This window comes from Oryctolagus cuniculus, chromosome 13 (genome assembly GCF_964237555.1).
Source record: "Oryctolagus cuniculus chromosome 13, mOryCun1.1, whole genome shotgun sequence".
NCBI classification, from domain to species: Eukaryota; Metazoa; Chordata; class Mammalia; order Lagomorpha; family Leporidae; genus Oryctolagus; species Oryctolagus cuniculus.
Window position 1 is genome coordinate 92,276,920 of NC_091444.1, and position 18,528 is coordinate 92,295,447.

Consider the following 18,528-nt stretch of genomic DNA (forward strand, 5'->3'; position numbering starts at 1 on the left):
AAAAAGATGCTTGTGGCCTAATCTCATGAACCTTCCAAAAATAGGGAATTTTCTCTGCCTGGCAGCTGACATGCAGGTAAGAGATTCAAGCACAAGGGAGAATCATTCCATGAAAGGGATATATACCAAGGAATTCAGAGTGGTGGAAAAAGGACCAGAAGTTGAACACTACCTTTGGCTAGCAATGAGCAACAACATAACAACAAGGAGCTTAGTCCAAATGCCACAAGGAACTGAATTCTGCCAACAACCAAATGAGTTTGGGATGGAGTCTTCCCTAGAGCTTCCTGGGAAGAGCCCACCTGGCCAACACCTTGATTTTGGCTTGGAAAAAAAAAAAAATCCTTTGCCTATAACTCAATCATGCCCACCATATTTCTTGTCTGTGAAATGAACATCTAATACAAATTTTTTTTTAACCTGACAAAATTTGGTCAATTGTAACATAGCAGTAGGAAGTGAATGCAACCAGAGTTAGGGTTACAATAATGGTCACTATATTGATTTCAAGAATTAAAATTTAAATGATGGAGATAAATTTTGACAATCTACTATATTATAATTCATTACACTGGTATTTTAACTTTATTAGGAATACAGAGCCAGTGGCCTGAAGGTAGCATCTATTGATGGAGTCACTTCAAGTACTCCAAAGTTTCAGCCCAGTAAAATTTTTGTTGTAATCGTGCAGACTATCTTTTGTGCTCGTTTTCAAGGACTTGAGTCCAAAGAATGAAAGAAGCCAGTTTGTCCTTTCTTTGGAATAGCATCTTTTAAATATATATATATATATATATTTTTCTTTATTTGAAAGAGTTACAGAGAGAGGTAGGGAGAGAGAGAGAGAGAGCGAGAGAGGTCTTCCATCCATTGGTTCATTTTCCAAGTGGCTGCGACAGCCAGAACTGGGCTGATCCAAAGCCAGAACTGAGGAGCTTCTTCAAGATGTCCCGCGTGGGGGCAGGGTCCCAAGCACTTGGGCCATTAGCAGGGAGTTGGATCAGAAGTGGAACTGCTGAGACTCGAACCAGCACCCACATGGGATGCTGGTGCTATAGGCCAGGGTTTTAACCTGCTTCTCCACAGCACAGGCCCCTGAAGTATGGTCTTCTTAAGCTATCTGCTGCTGATAGGCCTGTGGACTTTTCTGTGGAAACAGAAAAGTCGAGGAGCTGGGGAATCATGTCATTATCCTTAAATCTTCTTGTTGTAAATTCTGTCTTCTAACCCATTACATCCTTATGTTGCATATTTGAATTCTAATTCTTAATAACCATTCCTCTTTACAATAAAATACTTCTTTTCCCAGGTGTTTGAGTGAAATCAATGGTCTTGAACAAACTGTGGTTTATTATATACCTGCCTTTCCAATTCCTTTCTTATGTCTTTATATCAGCAATGAGAATGTTGTCCCCATTAGGAAAACAAAGAAAAGTGATTTTCCAGACACTGTTCTGACTGTTTTCAAGCTGGGTATGAGCATACAGTAATAGATAGTAATAGCAGAGGTCCTGTTTTCCCTGAACTTACTTTGTGACAGGTATTTTTAGCTCCATTTTATGAACTAGCACCTGCCCCAGGAAATGTTACCAGATTTACTGAAGGTTGTAATTGATATATAATCAAGAAAAATTGAGTAGGAGGGAAACTCTTAACCTGATTTTTCCTCTTGTCTTTAAAGTCTTTCAAGATGATTCTCAAAAGATTATCGAGCGAAATTCTTTTGTCTTTTTTTTTTCCCCAAAGTGTAAGTTTTCAGCAGGAGGTCACTGCAATTCTACCAAGACCTCAGTTCTCAAGTTACAGTTGAAGAAAATCAAACAAACTAAGATTAAGTATGTCACATGAAGCCCTAGAAATGAAAGGAGCCTCAAAATGTGCACTCTGATTTTGCTTAACATAGGCCTCATTTGATTCGTTGGAAAGTAAAAATTTCTCCCTAACTACCACAGACAAGTGACAAACACATAGAGGTTTTCCGGAAGAAGGCAAAGAGTAAGATATCTCTTTTACATTGACTAAAATTGCACGTTTTGGCACTAGTTATAAAAGTTGCACTCTTTTTTTTCTGGGAGCTTTTCCTCGTCTCTGAAAATAATGGAATAGTTGAGGAATTAGGGAAAATGTGATCGACTAAGACTTAAGTCCCAGTTCCATACATCCAAGAAAACAATCAACATGAGATAAGGTAGCAGCATGGAGAAAGGCCCCATCAGGACTACTCACAGGGGTGTTCACTGCTATTGTTGACAGTGCCCTGATTTCTGATTAGATTATGGGGTGCATTATGTAGCGTTTTGCATCATATACTCAATACATTATGCATACTTCTATTTTCAGAACATCAATTCTTTGCCTTTTGGTACACTCTCTCATCTACGCTATAAATACATTCAGACCCAGGTGCTCACTCAATGCAACAAAGAGGCTTGTTCAGGTCCACATGAACTTAAGAATCTTTATTCCCTCATGGGCATCAGCATGGAGAGCTCCTATTATCTTGTGCTGATTCAACAATGAGTGCAATCTTTCAATATTTGGATCTTCAGGACAATGAATTGCTGAAGGCTTCATACAGTCCTGTGCTGCCTGCAAATCACCACAAAGTCTGAGGAATAAGTCTCCATGGATGTAATCGGAGACTACATCGCATTTTAATTACTTACATCTTCAGTCGCACATGCTTATTTGCTGGTAAATATTAGAATATGGAGACAGTTGTAAGTCAGCAGACAAGATTGCGATCCTCTTAGAACTTGCATTCTCTCAGTGAAGGCAAGTATCAAACAGTATTTATGCATTTCCCTGCTCATCATTGTTGAAGATTTTTTAGGCAGGTCCAGAGTCCTCATCAAGCATAGGGTTGAGAATGCAATGGCTGCGAAGTCATCTACAATGTGTCAAAAAAGAGACAATTGATTGACAACTGAAGTAGGAGTAGGTGCTTACTGGGGGAAAGATAAATATGATAAAATGAGGTGGTTTTCCTCACTGGAAATGAAGCCTGTATGAAGCTATGAAAGACAGAAAGATATATGGCGGGTGTTTGCTGTAGCCTGAATATTTATATTCCCTGAACCAAAAATTCTGAGATCTAATCCACAAAATGATGGTATTAAGAGGAGCAACCTTTGGGGAGTGATTAGATCATATAGGTGGAGCCACCATGTCTGGGATTAATATTTGCATAAAAACAAAGGAGAAAGCTTGCTTCTCTCTTCTGTCGTATGATACAAGAAAGTAGCACTACTATAGACCAGGAAAAATCCTTCACCTGATACCGTATCTACAGGTACCCTGATTTTGAACTTCCCAGCCTACAAAGTTATCAGAAATAAATATTTATTGTTTAAAGCACCAATCCAGGTTATGTTTACTCTAGCAGCCTAAACAGACTAAGACAAGTTCAGAAATATAGGGAGGAAACAACAGGCGCCGAATCTGATCAGGCAGGCCTAGATCAGGCAGGCCTCAGTAATGGATGTTTGTTAGTATCCACAGAGAAATCAGCAGACATTGAATTTTCTCAATGAGAGAGGACTTGATTTGATTTAAAAAAACTTACTGAAGTTCTAACTAAAGAATAGGCTGGCGGGAGGTGACAGTAGATACAAGGATCTAAGTTAGAGAACATTTTGGGGTAGTGCAGATGAAAGAAAGCTTAAATGGTGGTGGACAAATTTAGAAACTATAAAGTTAGTCACATTTAGTTTGCAGTCACACGGAGGTGAAAGCCTGCTGCTTGTGAAAGATGACTGTCATATCGGGCTTATCAAATTAGGTGGATATTGGGCCATCTCCTAGAGAAGAGTTTTGTTTCAAGAGAAGTAGAGGGAAGAACTAATGAACTTTGGGCAAAATAAGTCTTATGTGCTTACAAAAATGTAGTAGGCAGGGGCTGGTGTAGTGGTGCAGAGGGTTAGGTCAACACCTACAATGCTGGCATCCCAGCTGGGCACCTGTTAGAGTGCCAGCTGGTGTACTTCGGATCTAGCTCCCTGCTAATGTGCTTGGGAAAGCTGCGGGAGATGGGCCAATTATCTGAGCTCCTATCATGCATGGGGGAGACCTGGGTGGAGTTCTAGGCTCCTGGCTTCAGCCTAGCCCATGCCTGTCCTCTGCAGCCATTTGGGGAGAGAACTAGCAGATAGAAGATTCCTTTCTTTCTGTCTCTCCCTCTCTCTTTCCATACCTCTGTTTTTCAAATAAATAAATAAATAAATAAATCATTTTTTTCAAAGTATTTTTTTTAACAGGCAGAGTGGACAGTGAGAGAGAGACACAGAGAGAAAGGTCTTCCTTTTCTGTTGGTTCACCCCACAATGGCCGCTGTGGCCGGCACACTGTGCTGATCCAAAGCCAGGAGCCAGGTGCTTCTCCTGGTTTCCCATGGGGTGCAGGGCCCAAACACTTGGGCCATCCTCCGCTGCACTCCCGGGCCACAGCAGAGAGCTAGACTGGAAGAGGAGCAACCAGGACAGAATCCGGCGCCCCGACCGGGACTAGAACCAGGTGTGCAGGTGCCGCAGGTGGAGGATTAGCCTATTGAGCCATGGCGCCGGCCAAGAAATCATTTTAAAAAGTTTATCAGGAAAAATGAGTCCAGATCAATGAACTTGGAGTAGTCCATATTATATTTTCAATAATGAAGTACAATTAAGTTTAAATGTCAATAAATGAGAAGCTACTTCACAACTCCGCCAATACGTACCAATGAAATACTCTATGTCAATATTGTATATTTATGAAAGATTAGAAATATTCCTGGACACACATCAAACATTTCTTAAATTATGCATTATTTCTTTGTTAAGTGACTCTGGATGGTCAAATTAGTTGATTTTGAACAACAGCAATATACATATAAATAAATGAGAATAATGAATTAATTTCTTAAATTGTCATTTGATGGAATTGAACACCACCAGGAGTTAAATTGCATAACCAAAAAGATATTTTGAAGTCCTAGCCACCTGAATATGTGAATGCAATCTTAATTTGGAAAGAGTCTTTACAGTTATAATCAAGATAGGATAATTCCATTAGGGTGCTCCCTAATGCAGTATGACTGATTCCCTTATTTAAAAAAATAAGGAGGAGAAGGAGAAGGAGGGGAGAGAAGAGGAGAGGGAGGGGGAGGGGGAGAGGGAGGGGAGGAGAGAAAGTTCCCAGACAGACATACAGGCAAAACCTCATGTGATGACGGAAGCAAAGGTTGGAGTGATACCTCTGCAAGCAAAGGCTTGATGTACACCAGGGTAAGTCAGAAAGTACACCAGGGTAAGTCAGAAAGTGCGGAGGGAGGACTAAAGCCAAGTCCCAGAGGAAAATGCCACAGGTGACACTTTATTTTGGATTTCTGATTCTGACAATTGTGAGAGAACACATTTCTGTTGTTGTGAATCACCTAGTTTGTTGCACTTTGCTATGACAATATCACAAATAAAAATAACCCTATCTAGGCTACAAAGGGGTTTAGCTTCTAACTCTATTTCAGAGTATTCAAAAGGAGTGATGAAAGAAAAGTAAAGAAAAAAGACATCTCAGTAAAGTTTCAAATAGGAAATTATAAAAAAAAAAATTACTCAGCTTAATTCCTAACATTTTGCATTCAAGCTAGGGTTGAAAATTACTGAAGTGACATGCCATTTGTCAACTTTGTAATATCTCACCTAAAGGGAATTGAATATATTGAGTTTGTCCCTATCCTTGCCCTCTCAAGTCAGGGAAATCTTTAGAAAAAAGAGATATTTTAAACATGCTGAAAGTCTTAATTGGCATCCTTTGGAAGCAGCGTTTGAAAGTTTCAGAGTACAGAATGATTGAAGACTGAGTTATCTATTTAATTCAATGTTTGTCCTGCTCAGGAAAAACATCACTGGTAAGGGAGCTACCAATTCAGTGAAATATTCATATAATACCGTGAAATCTATTGCATATTAAAGTGAAGCAGAGCCATTTTAATAAAATTTTTGTCATTTAAGAGGTAGAAAACACATTTTATGATTTTTAAATTCTGTAATTTATTGGAAAGAGAGAGATAGAAAGGTCTTTTATCTACTGTTTTACTCACCAAGTGTCCACAACAGCCAGGGCTGGGGCAGACCAAAGCCCTAAACTGCATTCAGGTTTCCCACATAGTTGACACCAGCCCAAATACTTGGGCCACCTACTACTGCCTTTCACAGGCATTAACAAGAAGCTACATCAGAAGTACAGAGTAGCCCGGACTGGAACCAGGCATTCTGAGAAGGGCTGTGGGTGTCCTATGTGGAGGCTTAGCCCACTGAACCACAACTCCACCTCCACATTTTTATTCTAAAGAATATCTAGTTTTAAGACGAAAGTTGATATTTGGAAGAATGCTTTCCTTTTTATACTGAAAAGTCTCACATTTAAACTACTAATTAAACATTATGAGCTACTTAAGTAGCCATCTGTTTCCCTTATCTAAAGGCTAGTGTGGTGAAGAAAAAAAAAAAGTTCTGTGTTGTCTCTAAAAGCAGCAATGTATCTTTTATTAGTGTTAAATCATACATTTAAGATACACTAAATATAACTATTATTTAAAAAGAAAACAGTATTCGGTGCATTTATTCCATAAGCTCAGTTCCTAAACCAAATTACAATATTATTGCTATGTTTTAGATTCCTAGCCAGCTAAAAAAATCCTGATTTCAGTGCTTCCAGCAAAAAGCGCTTTCTAGGAGCAAAGTGCTATCTCGTTAATACTTCTCCTTTCTAGTATCTTCATTTATTATTTATTAAGTGTAAAATTTAGCAAGGTAACCTGAGCCAAAATGTGCAATTCATTTGCATGAAAGTAGGCTCTTTTATAACTTGATTCCTTCTGAGGAAATTATAGAAGCAAAAAAAAAAGTGCATAGAAATGAAGTAGCTGACACATCACATTTATTGAAGCTGTGAAGCCTTCAAACTAGATGACTTATGATTTCTTATCCTCAACAATGATTTTGCCAGAATGTTGCTAGACTTGCAAAGGATGATTAACAGAGCAGATACTCATGTTTAATGGCAGCACACTACTAATTCATTCCAAAATAAGTTCACCTTCACTAGCAAGAGGGAAAAAAATGCAAAAATGAAACATTTCTCAAGTTATCTTTTTGCTAAAATCATCCATTTTCAATGTAAGTCTGAAAGCTCAGGTGATTATTAAATAATGTCCAAATGGTATCCAAATGTAAAAGCTGACATAATTAAAATGTAAATATTATCTCATGAACCTACAACACTTTCCAGTACAGTATTTTGCATTTTATCCAAACATATATAAAATGTGATCCAAAGCAAATGAAAGATATTTCATATGTATAATTCTTCCTCATTTTAATACATTGTTCTTAAATTGTATTTTAAAAGGAGAAACAGGAAAATAATTAAAACTGCACCAATTGAGCCGTGGTGAATCTATTGAAGTACTCCCAGCACTGGAGAGCTGATCCCATTTTCTAAACCAAAGACTGTGATTAACAGGACAAATTATACTATTGATAATGTTGAAATTTGCTTTATTGATTTGGGGGAAATTTTTAATGACATTGTTGTGCAAATAAGGTACCTTTAAGGACAATTCTATAGGAAGCAAGTCAGCAGCAAATTTGACTGAGAAAGATCCTTAAATGTTGGAAAACTCATAGAAAGAGGCAATATGATCAAAGTGGTAGGCTGTAGTTAGATGTGGGAATTAAGAGTCCTACAATAACTTTAATATTGAAATAGCTAAATGATTCCAGTTTCAGCAAATATATAATAATAGGGCTCAGATTTACCAAATGAATGTAAATGATCCCAGAGACACAGAGACAGAGGAGAGGCAGAGAGAAACCCATCAGGTGAATCTGAGTCTGATGTTTACTTAAGGTTTTCCATGGGACTAGTGTCCAGGCTTCCAGAGAAGACAGAGTGGTTGGTGTTGCTATGAAAGAGACCCAAGGCTAGACCATTCCACATTCAGGGCCCAGAGACTGAGGCACCTTTCAATTTTCCTGCTGAGTACTGATGAGCTCATACATTGAGAAAATAGTACAACGTAGCTGCTGGAGACATTAGGTGCAGCAGTTAAGAAACTACTTGGGATGTCTGAATCTCATATCAGAGTATCTGAGTTGGAGTCCCAACTCTGCTGTTGATTCAAGCTTCCTGCTAAATGCACACCCTGAGAGGCAGCAGGTGATAGCTCAAGTGATTGGATCCCTGCCGCCCTCATAGGAGACTAAAATTGATTTCCTGGCTCTCCTGTTTTGGCCTGTCCCAGCATAAGCTGTTGCGTGTATTTGGAAAGGGAAGCAGAGAATGAGAGAACTCTCTCCACCTCCCCACCTCTCAAGTTTATAGAATCAACAATTAAAACCAAACAACAAGGCCGGCGCCGTGGCTCACTAGGCTAATCCTCCGCCTTGCTGCGCCAGCACACCGGGTTCTAGTCCCGGTCGGGGCGCCGGATTCTGTCCCGGTTGCCCCTCTTCCAGGCCAGCTCTCTGCTGTGGCCCGGGAGTGCAGTAGAGGATGGCCCAGGTGCTTGGGCCCTGTACCCCATGGGAGACCAGGAGAAGCACCTGGCTCCTGCCATCGGATCAGCGCGGTGCGCCAGCCGCAACAGCCATTGGAGGGTGAACCAATGGCAAAAGGAAGACTTTCCTCTCTGTCTCTCTCTCACTGTCCACTCTGCCTGTTAAAAATAATAATAATAATAATAATAATAAACAAACAACAAAAAAGACATACACATCTAAGGGCAAAGATGATACCAAAAGGACTAACAGGAGCAATCTTTGCAGTTAGAAATGGGTTTCACTTCAATCTTAGCATTGTTTTTGTTCCCACCAGCCAGAGTGGGAATCCATGTAGTCCGTGGACATCAGATAGAGTTTTCAAAGATATTGCCTTATCAGTGAAGCAAGATTCCAATAGATTAGGGGCATGCAGCCCCAACTAACAGAGTTAAAATAAGACCTCAAAAAGAATCCAACTGTTTCCATGTAACTGACTCACTTTCCAGAAAAATGATGAAGAATGTTATTGGAATAAAGTAATAGCTAGCACTCATTAAGGTAAAATTCACAATGTCTGGCACCCAATTATAAAAAGAACATTGGGCATACAAAGAACGGGAGAGTATGACCTACTTTGAGGAGAAAAATCTATCAATAGAAATAGAGAAATGACACTGGTGATAGGCCATTAAAGAATATATCATCATAATTTTACTCCATATGATTAAGAAGTTAAGAAACATGGGAAATATTAAAAAAGGAATTGAATTGATCATTTAGTGTCCAGTATTAACCTGAAACAAAATCAGAGATGATATAAGAAAACTACCAACCAATAAACATATCAATATAGATGCAAAAAGGCTGTATGGAATTGTAGCAGTTAAACCCAAATAAAATACAAAAGGGATCATATGTCATAATCAAGTGGGATTTACCCTAGGAATTTAATTTGGTGAATATTTTAAATAAATCAATTCATATAAATCACATTCTAACAGAGTAAAAGAAATGCCATAAAATCATCTCCATAGATCTCAAAAATTTAATTCATGTGGAAATGACAACCCTAAAAGACAGTTACTCCTGTCTTCACTCTGACTTGTAGTGTCCTTCCCTCCTTAAAAGAAAAAAAAAAAAACATAAGGGGGAGATAAAACCTCATCTATTTTTGAAGCCTCTCCCTTGGCTAGTCTGGTCTAAATAAAGCCCTTTCCCGATTATTGTCAGTAATTTTCATTTTGGAATTTAGTTGTATCATGGCTCATTTGTAATGAAAACCACTATTGAACATTGATGCTAATATTTATTAAACACTTACATCATAACAGCCCTTGCTCTAAATAGTTTACATTGTTTTATTTAGTTATTTACTTCTCATAGTAAACTAGCTATTTAAATTTTTCATGTTATTTCTTTGAAAGGCAGAGAGAAAGAGAGACAGACAGACAGACAGAGCATCCATCTGTTCAATCCCCAAGAGGTCAGAACATGCAGGGTTGGGCCATGATGAAGCCAGGATCTGGGACCTAAATCTGGATCTCCCAAATGGGCAGCAGGGACCAACAACTTGAGCCATTGCTTGTTGTCACCCAGGGTGCGTTTTCCACCCACAGAGCTGGAATCCTGAATGGAGCCAGGCCTCCAACACAGTTGCTTCAACACGAGCTGTAGGCATCATCTTTACTGCTTCCCCAAATGCCTGTACCAAACCTGATATTTTTTGCTACCATTATTTATGACTTTCAGAAGATGCCTTTTTCTTTAAGTTGACTTATTCATAACCAAAATTCCAATATGTGAGATTCCTTTTTTTAAGTCAAACAAAGAAGAGTTTTCAAACATAAGAAATGGTGTAATCTTTCACAACTTACTGAGGGAAACAGAAACTGGCATGATCACTTTAGAAACAATTAGATATTATCCGGAACTGTCTGGATTTGTGAGGGAGGCGTCCTTATGGGACTGGTGCTCCAAAAAGAAGGAGTACAAGCCGGCGCCGCGGCTCACTAGGCTAATCCTCCACCTTGCAGCCCCGGCACACCGGGTTCTAGTCCCGGTCGGGGCACCAGATTCTGTCCCGGTTGCCCCTCTTCCAGGCCAGCTCTCTGCTGTGGCCAGGGAGTGCAGTGGAGGATGGCCCAAGTGCTTGGGCCCTGCACCCCATGGGAGAACAGGAGAAGCACCTGGCTCCTGGCTTCGGGTCAGCGCGGTGCGCCGGCCACAGCGGCCATTGGATGGTGAACCGACGGCAAAGGAAGACCCTTCTGTCTCTGTCTCTCTCTCTCTCACTGTCCACTCTGCCTGTAAAAAAAAAAAAAAAAGAAGAAGAAGAAGAAGGAGTACGAGGTACGAGAGAGATGATCTCCTTCTTGTCAAGACACAAATAGGTGATAACCACATGCTAATTAGAAAGACAGCCTTCACCAAAAATCAAATCTGTCTGATGCTGATCCTTGATCCTGGGCTTCCTAGTCTTGAATACTGTGCAAGTAAGTATATTTTGGTTAAGCAACCAAATCCATAGAATGCTTTTTTTTAATTAGATATATTTAAATTTATTTGGAAGGCAGAGGGATACACACACACACACACACACACACACATAGAGAGAGAGAATGAATGTTTCTTCCATCCACTGGTTTACTTCCCAGATGCCTACAATGGAACTGGGGGAGGCTGAAATCTGAATCCTGAAATTCAATCAGGTAAACCACGTGAGTAACAGGGACTCAAGTCCGTGAGCCACCTGTCACCTGCTACCTACCAGGACACACATTAGCAGCAAGCTGGAACAGAAGCAGAGGAGCCAGAACTGGAATCTAGCACTCCAACGTTGGATGCAGGCATCTAAAGCAGCGACTTAACTGCTGTGCCCAGCACCCACACTGCTGTGATTTTCTTACAGCAAACTTAGCTAATTAATACACTGAAATAACAATGTTAAAATGATTATATAGCTGATGTGAAGGTTGATGCTGACCATCACCATGAGAGAATGAGTCTCTGATACACACATATGAATCTGAATTTGCATCATCCCAAAATAATTGCTGTTGCAATTTCATTATAATTTTGTATCCAAATTTTCAAAGTTAAACACTTCAGTTCAAGAATGATAATTCCCCAATTCTGTCAGCTGCAGAATTGCTCCTGATGACACGATATCCACACTTGCAGCACTAAATAGAGGCTCAATTCCAACTGGTACATGTATTGATATTATGAGGTTTTGTGTGTGCACAGTTGAATATAATTTAGGAAAAAGATTTTAGAAGCATTTTTCTAGAAGGGACTTTGTTCCGAGGACTTAGCTACTTGAAAATTATAGAAAACAAAAGACACTTCAATGACTGAAAATGATTTGGTATCCATAGAAATATTTATCCTTTGTTTTATTAAATCATAAAATGATCAAAATATTTAAAATTATTATAGTAACCATAAATATTTTCTTTAGAATAATGATTGCAGAATAAAATATGCTTCCTCTACTCTACTATCATTTTATATTTTTACTCTTTGTTCTATGTTCATTGAGGTTGATTTATCATGGATGGTATAAATAATTTTGGAATTTTCCTCACTGGGAAAAATTGATCACAGTTGATTTGTTTTTTACTTATCCTCATAAAATGTAGGTTATTCTCTAATGTGAGGTATTGCTTTTAAAGATTCATGTCTAAATAAATAAAATTCAATATGTGTGTTAAAACTGATTTTTGTTTTCTGCTATAAATAATATCAATATACTAAATGTTTTTAAGAGATTAGAATTATATAGCTTAACCAAATATTTATTTTTCTACTTTGCATTATTATTTTAATTTAGATATTTTATAAAAATATGATAATTCATCAAGTTTAAATGACCTTACCAAAGTAATGTACTGAATGCACTTCCCCATCATATTTAGATTATTTTCATCTACTTTTTTATTAGACTACTTAAAAGTTCTTAAAGGTGTCCATACAATTAATACTTCCCACACATCATTCATTTTTTCTCTTCAGAAATAATAAATTCATATTTATACTTCAAGTGCTTGAGGCAGTTTTTTGTGTATAAAAAGCACATAGAATACATTTCCTTAGGGATTGTAACTTCATTTAAAAGTCAATATTCAGATATTGACAATAAGATGGAAGGTTGTGTCTTCTCCAAACTTTGTTTAGACCAGTGGAAACCTGGAGGACCACAGCCACTGCTAATGGCCACAGTCACAGCTCCTGGAAATGACCAAGGGGAAAAAAAGTATCCACCTAAAACAGTCAATGAGGAGCATTAGATGTTGGCAGGACATTGAAGTTGATGCCAAATATTGAAGCCTCTATACATTTAAGTGGCTTAAAAGCCATATAAGAACAGGCATTTGGACCAGTGATTAAGGTGTCACTGAGACAGCAGTATCCCCTTCAAGATTGCCTGGGTTGGAGTCTGGGCTAGATTTCTGATTCCAGCTCCCCGTAAATGAGCACCCTGGGTGGCAACAGGTGATGGTTCAAGTGGTTGGGTTGCTGCCACCTAAATACTTCAGAGACCTAGTTTGCGTTCCTGGCTCCCAGCCTGGGCCTGACCCAGCACTGGCTATGGCAGGCATTTGTGGAATGAAGAAGTGATGGAAGAGTTCTCTGTCTCTGTGTCTCAGAAGAGAGAGAATGGATAAATGAAAATAAAAGAACAAATACCTAAAAAAAAAAAAAAGAAATATCTTGTTGTGGTTTTGAGGAATAAATTATAATCTGAGCTTTTCACCAGTTCTATACAAATTTTTCTTTTTAGTCGAATCTATGTCTATTTCACTCACTTGCAAGTACATGCTCATAAATCTACCATGCATGCAACATTCTTGGCAGCCACTCAGCGTCCCCATGTACTGCTATTTCAACTCCATTTGATGGTGGCTGTTCTAATAGGCTGACACCTGTGTGTATCAGTTATTCAGTATTTAAATATAATCCCTGTGCCTATAAACACACGTAACAAAAATATTAATTACTCTCTCGATTATTTTGGAAAAATGGTAAATACAGCTCTTTGTTCTTGGTCATAGACATAACAATTTTGTATAAAGACAAAATGCTTTAACAACTGATTTTGAATTCACTGTGTAAAATCACTCAAAATTGGTCATCCATCCATACTACAACAAAGAAGAAAATGAAAAGAATAGGAAGACACATGCATGAGTTAACATCTTTCAATCCACCTTTCAGTACTATGTTGTTTTGTATTGCCTATTTTGTCATTCTGGTCCACTTTTACTTGGTTTGGGTGGTATGTAAAATACAGAATGTGAGATTTCTTACTAAACTCTAAACTCATGAGAGGAAGGGCTATGCACCTGCACAAAATGGTAAGGTAGCAACAGACAGCAAAGCCTAGGTAATCAAAGATCTTTGTAGTCTAAGAGCTGCTTCTTTTTAGAAACTCTGAGTCATGTGTTAAATTCATATAAAAAAAAAGATCAATGCAATCCCACATGTTTTTGCTTCTTATAGCTAACAAGTTATCACAAACTAGGTGATTTAAAACAACACAAATGCATTCAATCAAAGTATGAGAGACCATAAGTCTGAAATCAAGGTAAGTTTCCTATTGAGGGCTCAGAGAAAGGCTGTTCCATGCCTCTTTTCCCCCAGCTTCCGGTAGTTTGTTGCAATCCTTCACATTTCCTGGCTTGTGGACACATCATTGAACTTTTCCTTCTACGTCCACGCTGCCTTCCGCTCTGACTTTTCAGCTTATTTTTCTCTTAGTCTTTAAAAATCTTAATTCTTTATTTTAATTGTATTTGTAAGATAGAGAAAACAAGGGAAGACGCAGATACAGAGATCTTAGCTCTCCCCAAATGCCTGTAACAGTCAAAGCTGAGCCCCGTTGAAGCAAAGAGCCTGGAATTCAATTTGGGTCTCCTATGTGACTGTGGGGCCCAAGCACTTATGCCATCACTCGCTGCCTCTGAGATGTGCATTAGCAGGAAACTGGGTCTACAACAGAGGCAAGACTCGAACCCAGGCATTGTGATACTGGGATGTGGATGTCTCAGGCAGAATCTACTGTTGCACCATACACCTGCCTCTGTCTTCTCCTCTGAGGACATCAGCCATGTTTGATTAGGGGCCCATCCTAGTCTAGAATGTTCTCATCCTAACTTGATTATACCTGAAATGACCCATAAGGTCCCATTCAGGGTTATTGGGAATCATGACATCAATATCTTTTGGGGACCACAATTCAATCCACTCTATCGCTATGACATAGAGGTGTAACATATATATGTTTAATTATGTGTGACAGAACTTACGCATCCATTGAACCTCAAAGAGTGAAGTCTAAGGCACAGCAAGCACCCAAGATATCAGATAATTCCAAGTGAGTCAGAAAGCAGGCTGTGGCAACCATGTTATGAGGATATGTTCTCCACAAGAGAAGCAATATGGAATTTCTTATTTATTTGAAAAAGAGAAAGACAGAGGGAGGGAGGGAGAGGGAGAGATTTTCCATCCATTTGTTGACTTCCCGAATGGAAACAATCAACAGTCAGGAATGGACCAGGCTGAAGTCAGGGACTGGAATTCATCTAGGTCTCCCACATAGGTACAGAGATCCAAGGACTCGGGCCATCTTACACTGCATTCCCAGGGCATTGGTATGGAGCTAGATCAGGAGTGGGGCATTGGAGACTCCAATCTGAGTTCTGATATAGGATCTGTTGTTGCAGGCAGCAGCTTAACCCATCATGCCACAATGCTGGACAAATGTGGAATGATTTTTTCACCCATTCTAAAACACAGGCATACTTCCTATAATGAGTGGATGAACCAAGGTCACCTTCTTTTGTTTTTATACTTCCACTTCAGAATTTGTATGATTAATTCTTTGTTTGGGCCTGCTGATAAGAGCATGATAAATAGCCCAAAGTATTTCAGTACCCTGCTGTAGAGAATTATGCACAGGGAATTATGAATGAATCACCTGTAACACCATTTTCCACTTGAAAACAATGATACTGAGGAATCCATTTCTCTTTGTTGAGAAGGACGTGGGAAAGAGGTAGCATCTTCTGTTAGATAAATTAGCTGTTGATTCCAGCTGTGGCACAGCTGGGAAACCGTTTGTTATTCAGCAGAGGCATTAAGTGTCAGGAAAATTCTTTGACTTAGGTAATTGTTCTTCAGAAGTATCCCCAAAGAATGCAGCCTTTTTTTCTTTTTAAATTCGATGCTTTTAGGGGCCAGCCACTGTGGCATAGCAATGAAAACTCCAGCCTGCAGTCCCTGCATTCCATATGGGTTCTGGTTCCAGTCCCAGCTGCTCTACTTTCAATCCAGCTCCCTTCTAATGCACCTGGGAAAGCAGCATAAGATGGACCAATCATTGGGTCCCTGCACCCATGCGGGAGACCCTGAAGAATCTCCAGGCTCTGGGCTTCAGATCGGCCCAGTTCTAGCCATTGCAGCTATTTGAGGAGTCAACCAGGAGAGGGACAATGTCTCTCTTTCTATGCCTAAGCATCTGCCCCTCTGTAATTCTGCCTTTCATAAATGCATACATCTTTTTAAAAAATAAGTAAATTCTATGCTTTTACTCACAAGTTTTGTCAAAATAACCAATATAGACACTTTGAAAAGGAACTCAGATTACCAGGCCAACGCTGTGGCACAGCAGGTTAAAGCACTGGCATCCCATATGGGCACCGGTTCTAGTCCTGGCCGCTCCTCTTCAGATCCAGCTCTCTGCTGTGGTCTGGGAAAGCAGTAGAAGATGGCCCAAGTCCTTGGGCCCCTGCACCCGCGCGAGAGACCCGGAAGAAGCTTCTGACTCCTGGCTCAGATCAGCACAGCTCCGGCTGTTGCAGCCATCTGGGGAGTGAACCAGCAGGAAGACCTCTCTCTGTGTCTTTACCTCTCTCTGTAACTCTTTCAAATAAATAAAATAAATCTTTAAAAAAGAAAAAAGAACTCAGGCTTTAAAATAGTGCGAATATTTTAGTTGAGTCATTTCCTTTCCAAAGCAGAAAAAAAGATGAACCAGGAAAATACTATCTCTTAAGATAAGGATAGTTAATTAGTACTTTGCAGAGTTAACTGTATAATAGTTAGGATATCAGCTTCCATTACTAACTTCCCCTTTTCTCTGCAGTCTTAAAACCAGTTACTGAGGGCCGGCGCCGCGGCTCAATAGGTTAATCCTCCACCTAGCGGCTCTGGCACACCAGGTTCTAGTCCCAGTCGGGGCGCCGCATTCTGTCCCAGTTGCCCCTCTTCCAGGCCAGCTCTCTGCTGTGGCCCAAGAAGGCAGTGGAGGATGGCCCAAGTGCTTGGGCCCTGCACCCCATGGGAGACCAGGAGAAGCACCTGGCTCCTGCCATCGGATCAGCGTGGTGTGCCGGCCACAGCGCGCCAGCCGTGGTGGCCATTGGAGGGTGAACCAACGGCAAAAAGGAAGACCTTTCTCTCTGTCTCTCTCTCTCACTGTCCACTCTGCCTGTCAAAAACAAAACAAAACAAAACAAAAAAATCAGTTACTGAGACAGAGGATCCAATGGTCCATTATATTCTAAAAGTTACAGGCTGACCCAGCAGTTGTTGGCCTTGGACCAGCTGTGCATCCCAAATCCCAAAACAACTACTTAGATGTTACAAATATGACATCACTTTCAACAAAGCTACTTGACTGACACATCTAGGACAGCATAGTCAGTGCTCCTGTGTGTATTTAAAATGATTTATTCAATACCTAAATCTCTGGTATAGAGTTCCTTGCTTGTTATATTCATGCAGAGGACACATGGCAAGAGCCCAGGAACCAGTAAATATTGCCATTCACATACAACAGTAAGGGTAAGCACGGTAGTGAAGGAAGAACTTTAAAAAGTTTCATATAATCCCCATGATCATTACCTGCAATAGAATAATCTCAGCATGTCTTTTTTTTCTTTTTGAACTGTGATTAAAAATGGACATTTTTTTTCATAAATATAGGAAGAGAAGAGAAGAAAGTATTTGTATACAGCCTATTTTTAGGTACACATGTCGTGTAATTGTTATGATACAGTAGCTACACTATAATTGAATTTAAAAATTATATAGAGTGATAATATTATGGGAGCAGACTTTATTACACGCAGGGGAAAACATGCTCATTTTTGCTCTCTTTGGCATGAGAGGAAGCAAGGAGAATGTAGTCATATCCCTCAAACTTCCTCCCCATCAGAGAGAGAAGCTCCCTCTACCTAGCAAGCATCACCTAATTTGAAACAGGAGAGGATTAAGGACATGACGTGATTACACTCTGGTCTAAGGATGAAGAAGCCAGGCAGTGGGGAGTTGGGAAACAGTGACTCAGAAGTCCTAGGGCAGGTTTGCAAATGGAGAGTGAGTGGGAACTCTGGGCAGCCATTTCACTGAGAGACCAGAAAAGAACAGAAGTCCTAGGAAGTCACCCATTCCTTGAAATCCTGAGCATTTCCTGATGAGGAAGCAAACTCCATTGGCCTTGAAAGTGAACCTCCCCTGAAATCGAAGGCAAGTACAGGGCTGGTTTGCTCCTTAGGGGCATCTGAAATGACCCTTAATGTGAGTCCCTGAGGAGGCTGCTCTCAAGCTCATTCAGAGAGTGAGGCTGAAGGGGAAATTCTGCAATGTGCTTTTTCTTTTTCTGATCTTACCACAAACACAATCCCTTTGCTCTCAGCCATTTACCTTCATGATCCTTTGTGTTTGGTCGGCATATTGTGTCTGTCCCGAACGTAAGGCTGACCACTGTGATGAGCAGGAGAAAATCCTGTCCACCAACACCTTGCCATGAAGTGTTGTCTAATTTTGAAAGTTTTATGTCTTTTCCAATTCTAGAAGGGATAGAGTTAGTTTATCAATTGAAGTGCAACACAAAAGAGCTAAACACGCAGTTTGGAGATTGTAAGGAGCTGAAGAATTATCAGAAAGTACTCTTGGATAAGATTCCTACCTGTGATCAGTGCGGTGTGGGAGACCAGAATCTGCAGTC

The 18,528-nt window shown here is 39.8% G+C and overlaps 1 long non-coding RNA gene across 1 annotated transcript in view; it reads right to left on the reverse strand.

Annotated features, from left to right (window-relative positions):
* Positions 1 to 2,438: 2,438 nt before the first annotated feature.
* The window catches only part of LOC127487289 (uncharacterized), a 57,142-nt gene continuing 41,052 nt past the window's right edge, over positions 2,439 to 18,528 (reverse strand). Inside the window, exons 2-3 of the long non-coding RNA XR_007914006.2 lie at positions 2,667 to 2,890; positions 2,439 to 2,589 (exon numbers count right to left, since the gene is read on the reverse strand). This is a non-coding gene — a long non-coding RNA (uncharacterized lncRNA). The remainder of the gene's footprint in view (positions 2,590 to 2,666; positions 2,891 to 18,528) is intronic.